Source organism: Gavialis gangeticus, unplaced genomic scaffold, assembly GCF_001723915.1.
Source record: "Gavialis gangeticus isolate Ggan-Ray unplaced genomic scaffold, GavGan_comp1, whole genome shotgun sequence".
NCBI lineage: Eukaryota > Metazoa > Chordata > Crocodylia > Gavialidae > Gavialis > Gavialis gangeticus.
Genome location: NW_017729001.1, coordinates 1,137,936 through 1,144,654, shown reverse-complemented (window position 1 = coordinate 1,144,654; position 6,719 = coordinate 1,137,936). Strand labels below are relative to the sequence as shown.

The following is a 6,719-nucleotide window of genomic DNA, read 5'->3' as shown; positions in this document are numbered from 1 at the left end:
GGGGGGGGGGGTGTTAGAGCAGCCCTCCTTTCCCTTCTGCAGGGAGCTGAGCTGAGGGGGGCATGACTAGGCCCCAGCAGGACTCTCTCATTAGGGAGGCCTGCCAGCAGAGTCCCAGGCTTCCCCCACCCCCTTCCTGGCTGCTCAAGGGGCAGGAGTGTTGAAGCCCCCAGTAGCACTCTGAGGCAAGGAGGAGGGGGTACAGTTCATGCATCTGTTGATGATATGGAGTTACACAATCTCCCTGCCTGCTTTGTCATATTGTCTGCAGCAAACTGACAGCCAAGTAAGCCAGCTAGCTGGGGGCTATAGTGAGAAAGTCTTTATCACCCAATTAACAAAATAATAGTCTCTCTCCATTACTTCAAACTTCTTAAACAGCTTACCAGCTGACCTGTTGATTAGCTCCAAACAGCCCTAAGCATCACTGTTCTATCTACCTGCCCCACTAAAAGTCGAGACACACAAACACCTCTCAGCATTAGCTAATGTATCACATGCCTACTAGGGTCCATGGGGCTGGGGTCCATGCTGTGGCAGATGGGATGGGGGGTGGGGGGGGAAATTTCCTGCTTGAGCAGCAAGGGGGAGGAGGTAGGGCAGGGGGAAGCCAGGGAGACCCTGCTGTGTCTGCATTTTCTGCTGGAGCCTTACACAGCATTAGCTAGCATACCATATGCTGGCTATGGTCTGTGCTGTGACACAGAGGAGGAAGGGATTGCTGCTTAAGCAGCCAATGGTGAGGGGGGCACAGGGAAGCCAGCAGATCCTGCTGTGCCTGCAAGTCTCTGCTGGAGCTCTGGCCAGGGAGCAAAGGGGAGGGGCCAGCCCTGCTGTGGAGCAGAGGACTCTGCTCAGCCCAGAAAGCATGGCAGGATGCTGAGGGACTCTGATTTAACTTAAGGGGTCTGGGGCAGACATTGCATAAACTGGCTTGAGCCAACTCAATTAAGTTTCATACTACATTCAACCAGGTTTATCCCAAACCAGTTTCAGCCATTTTCAAACTGGTTTATGTGCACTGAACATCTGTTCTGTTACAGGTTTAAACCAGTTTCTGATCACTTAAACCAGTTTATCTATAATATCTGTCCCTAGCCCAAGAAGCTGTACCCATATCAGCTTTGGTCCCCCACCAGCTTTCAACCTGTGGCGAACTGAGTCAGGGCTGAGCAACTGTACCTGCACCCTTATTGCAGCTGGAAGGCAGGAGACGGGAGAAGGGGAGTGGCAACAGTGTGGACACAACTTCCAACTGGCCAAGCCATGCTTCAGTTCCCACCAGCTGGAAGCTGTGTTTGCACTGCAGCCAGGGAACAGGAAGCGAGGAGAACCAGCGAAGGCACAGGCACAACTCTCAGATGCCTGGCCCCAGTACAGCTCCCCTCTAGCTGGAAGGCGTGCTCATGTCACAGCTGAGAAGTGGGGGCTTGGGAAAAGTAACAGCAGCACAGCTGCAGCTCCCAGTTGCCTGGCCCTGCCACAGGTGCAGTCAACCCTTCCCCCTCCACCCACTGGCAATGTACTGCCAAAGCCACCTGACCTGCACCAGACTATTTCAATCTGTGGCTTCTAAAGGTTGCTGGCCATTTCTCTATATTAATTTAAACTAGAAAAAACACCATCATACACATATTAATGTCATGTTGAGTTGCAGTTTATTTAGTACCCACACCCACATTCTGCTTGCTTCAGGCAGAAAAAAATCCTGGATTTTCTAACTATCGATTAGCCACAGGCTGTCATGATTTCCACCCCCTTGAACAATGTCCCCCCTTTTGAATGTAAGTTTAAATCAAAAAGTATGTAGTATACAGATAGTGATTTGGGAATGAGAGCACATTTTTCCCTACCCAGACCAGCCACTCAGACCTGCCAAAGAACTTGCTAAATATCAGTACAACCATTCACATGATGTGAAGCATTGGCACGTGACCAGTTATCTCCCTAGCAGTCACTACATCATCAAAGTTTCAGCTAAGTGAAGAGTCAATCCCTTTGTCAACAGAGTCCAAGGGGCTTCCAACTGACTCTACTACAGTGATCCCCCAGACCTGCCATTCACTCTAAACTTGTGAATGTTTCTTTTTTTAGCCTGTACAAAAAAGAACCTTAGTGCCAGCCTTCTTCTTTGAGGACTTACAGTATTTTTATTCAGCTCTACATATTAAATTGTAAATAACAAATCTGGTACAAAAATTTGACTTAATGATGTCAATATTAACTACATACTTGCCTGTTTCTTCCCCAGGCATTTTTATGGGGGTTTTTTCAGTCACCTCCTCTTCTGTATATTGTACAATGTCTACTCCCCCACAAAAAATCTACAAAAGCCATTACCCTTAAACTCCTTCAAATCTGTCTAAAACCCATTTCCCAGGGATGCCTACAAAAAACTGACACATGAAAATGGCTAGACAAAATGTGGCTAAAAACCAGTGGTGTTTGCTATTCCATGAAAAAAAAAATTGTATTTTAGATAGTCTTTCCTCCTCTTCTCACCATTCATTTCACCCACCTATTTATATCTTTCCCTGTAAAATACAAAACTAAGCATCCTACTCCAGCTAAACAAAAATGGTTACTTACTATACTATACTGTAACTCTGTAGCGGGCAAACTGAGTTATGCTAAGATTTTTCAGCCATAGTCTAGGCCTTCCCAGAACTAAGCAACAAAATTGAACAAAACGCCTTCTGCGGCTCTGACAGATGCGAGTGCTGGGACTGGCGTGCTAGGCGAGCATAGTGCCTATAAGGAATGTGGCTGGCACCATGCTAGGGGATTTGTGTACCATACAAGGAATATTTGGCACTGAGCCAGGGGGCTGGACAATTTGGGATGAAAAAGTTATAAAAGTAATAAAGGAACATACATGTTCCTTGCTGTGACCTTGGGAGGACAGACATGGCTGCTGGGTACCTGGTCAAACAGTGGGGAGCCAGAAACTAAGATCCCACACACCCAGCAAAGGACCCAAAGCCTCGTACCCCCAAAGGTCACTACTGTATTGTCTAAGGAACCACTTGCCAGGTCGTATCATGGGGAGGAAACCTGTAATATTGTCTAAGGATTACTATTAAAGTTCATTTGATGCCACATCAGACAAGTTGCTGTGTCAATCCTTGAAGGGCTCTGACAAAAAGAAATCCTACTGGTAACAACTCTGGGTCTTTAAGATGTTGTAATTAGTGTAGATCCCACTGTGTATATGGGTATGTCCCTCAAATATATAAAGTTTGGTTGTTTGGAATGACCATGCTCATGCCCAAAAGCAGCGTTTCTCAACCCGTTCTCACCCACCAACTGGAAGCAAAATATAACACAAGACAACAATCAAATATTTAGTACTGTCAGAGCAGACCATAGACTACAAAAAGCATTTAGTGAGATAGCTGCCTTCTCCCAGTGCATGAAATGCAGCTTAGGGGAAAACATAGGCAAACAGAATGAGTGGTCTGAGAGAAATTCAGACATCATTTAGAGGTGATGAGGTCTCCTGAGGTCTCAGTACCACTGCTGAACTGTGGAATTAAATTTAAAGAGATATTATGGGTAACATGATGAATGAAGAACTAATTAAAGAGCTTGAAGAGGAACTCAACAAGTTTCACAAAAGTGTTCTTTAAACTCCATATTGACTGCACCAGGCCATTAAGACATCTTGATGCTCTTGAATATCAGGAACAATTGAAAACTATTATCAGAATTTGATCAGGATTAACTATGATTGAATTGAGAGATAATCCATTATGGTTAGACCACAGTAAATAATCCAGGATGTTTAGCATGCAAGTCTGTTCAGATTCTGGGCTATGTTGGGCTGCCCTCATTTAAAATCATATTCACCTTACTGATGAAACAGAATCGTTTCCTGCTTTGAACTAGGATCTCTTCAACAAAGGGACTGGCAACCTTTTGCAGTAGGGGAAGCACTTTTGAGTTTACCTCACAGTGCAGGCCACTTACAACCCGGCTAAGGTGATGGTATGCCCCAGTCTAGCTGGGACAGTCCTGGATTTCAGAGGCCAGCCCTGGCCAGCTGCTGAGAACTATAATGGGCATCCCAGAAATGCAGGGACACAGAACACAGTTTGGCCAGAAGTTGGAGCAGTGAGGAGCACCCTGCAGGCACCACTGCCTGCCCAGCATCCCATCTCACCCCTGTCAACTTGAGAAAGCAACTGGGGGGCCACACAACAGCATCCCAGATGAATGTCCCAAGATTTCTCTATGGTCAGCCTAAACCTGGCCCATAACTTCACGGCCACCAACTCCCCCCCTCCCCCCCCAATAATGCTCCTGCTGCATCTGGCAGTCAATCTGGTAAAATCCCCCGCTGCAAAAATACTGCCAAAGCCCCCCATGGCTGAAATGCCACAGAAACTCCCTTGGCTCCATGGGCTAAATTAAATGGCTCCACAGGCTGTATCTGGCCCATGGATCATAGGTTGCCAACCCCTGGTTTAACACGTGACAAGCAATTCTTTTCAACAGTATTCATCCAATCAGCGTTCCAACTAGCAACCGTAGCAAAGCCAAGCCTTTATGAAATACCTGTTCCTGATTCTACGACAATAAATCTAGACAGTCTGGGAGTTTGAATGGGGGCTGTGAAAAACAGGCGGCAAGTCCATCTGCCAGATCCATCTCTATTCCTAGTTCCAGTAAAGAAGCCCAAGTAACAAATTCACCCAAAGAACTCCTTAAGGAGTTGCTCTTCCCTTCAAAGGATAAGGCTTCCTTCTGGGTGAATGAAAAAGATGGTCCAGAGAAGCAGGAAAATAAAGAATATCTCCAAGAACAATCAGCAGCCCCACTCTGCTGATTATATCAGTGCCGGATGTTGAGCCAGCAATGGAAGGGAAGGGGAGAGAGGATCTGCAAAGGCAAAGCTCAATGTTTAGAGAGGCTTTTTTATCACCAATACAAAATGTGAAATAATCATTTATGTTAAAACTGGCAGAGACATGGTCTCCTTGTTTCTTCTAGCCTTCAGGACCTTGACAACCTGTAGGTTCAGAGTCTTCCTTCCAATGTGACTGACATGCTTTCAGCAATATATTTCTGGATCTTGTGCTCAACATCCAACACAGAGTTCAGGGTCTCTACCCCAGACTGCTGCTGAGGACACAGTACCAATGTCTTCTGTGACAAGAAGCTTGACAGCCTCTGAATCTCTAGTGCAGAGAGCTGCTTTTCACCACTTTCTTTGCCACTTTTCTCAACTGGACCCAGAGGCACAGTTGAATTCTGTGGCACTCACACACAACAGCCTCCTCAGTTCCAATCTGTACTCTCTCTGTCCTGGGATAAGATGTCATCTTCAAGGAAAACTCAATAGGGAGTGGTTGGATCCTTTCATCTCTTAAATTCTGGTTGCGAAGAGGAGGAGAAAACCCCGCTAGAGAATTTATTGACATGGTATCCTTCCTTAGGTAAAAAAAAAAATGAAGACATCTTCTATATTATTTTATTGGGGCACAAATCCAACAAAATGATTTAAACCTCGAGTCCTGTTGAGAGACTTTATCCTCATCCTCTCCCTACAGTTCTTTATTTTTTGGAGGTAAAGGAGCATCCAACTCGAGACACAAAAATGTCTTCCAAAACATAGGCTTGAAATACAGAGAAAGTGGCGAAGTGGATTGGAAACCATCCACATCCCATTTCGTTGCCGCAAGTGGTAGGAGGGGATTGAGGCAAGCTGCAGCTATGCTGCTTATGTTCTTGTGTGAGAGCAAATGGCAGCATAGGAAATATGAGTTTAATGCTTTTTTTTTTTTTAAATCAAGACAAATACAGTTGTTTAACTGACAACCTCACTTCAATGAAACAATGAGGTAACAAATAGCAAATGCCAGTTGTTCAAGCAACAGAATACAGCTGCTTTTAAAGGGTCCAGGACATAGAAAGATAAGACTACCACAATCCCAACAAGGGAGAAATACCAGAAATGAAAAGTAAGATCAACCAGCAAGCCAGATAACACTGTAATACACAGAGTGAAAGAAGATAAATAAAAGAAATACCCAATAGAAAAAAAAGTAAAATATTCACAGTAAAAAATAAAATGGGATGAGAATCTCTCACAATCTTAACACAGAGCTCTCAAATTTCCAGTAAGATGAGGTCTTACGGATTCACTGGCTATGACTTTACCTTCATGACTAAACATGGACAATCAGTTTTTTAACGGTGAAGGGAAAAATGCTTCATCTGATTCTAGTGGAGCAAGAAACTAAGAATACATACATATTGCTTTCAAGGTACTTTCAAAAGTGCCACTAAGAAGTACACTCCAACCATCTGCTCTTACTGGCATGCTCCTAACACAAAAATGAGGCAGCAAAGCCTCTTGTCATCGCTCTCAAGATCTGTCCCTGGCATTAAGAACAGTAGCAAGAAACACCCTGAGGGCAGCTTCACTGACTTATTCTGGGGTTTAGCATGTGCAAGAGAGGAGTGTGTTTTTGGTGGCACCCTCCACAGCATTGTGGAAATAGTATAGATACACCTAAAAGACCCCTTATAAGATGTCTGCCAACAAAACCAGGGGAAAACAATGCTGACACCTTTAATATTTCCAAGGGAAAAATGGAAGACCAAGAAATCTAACCCCCCCCCCCCCCAATGACTAGTCTCTTGTTATTTTGTTTAGTTTTTAAATGCAATTTAAAGCCTGGAATTAAACTCTGTTGTCTATATCTTACAAAAAG

At 44.6% G+C, this 6,719-nt stretch overlaps 1 protein-coding gene across 1 annotated transcript in view; it reads right to left on the bottom strand.

The window, feature by feature from the left end:
- Nucleotides 1-6,719, bottom strand: part of MED13L (mediator complex subunit 13 like) — a 517,387-nt gene that overhangs the window by 311,493 nt on the left and 199,175 nt on the right. The window lies entirely within an intron of this gene.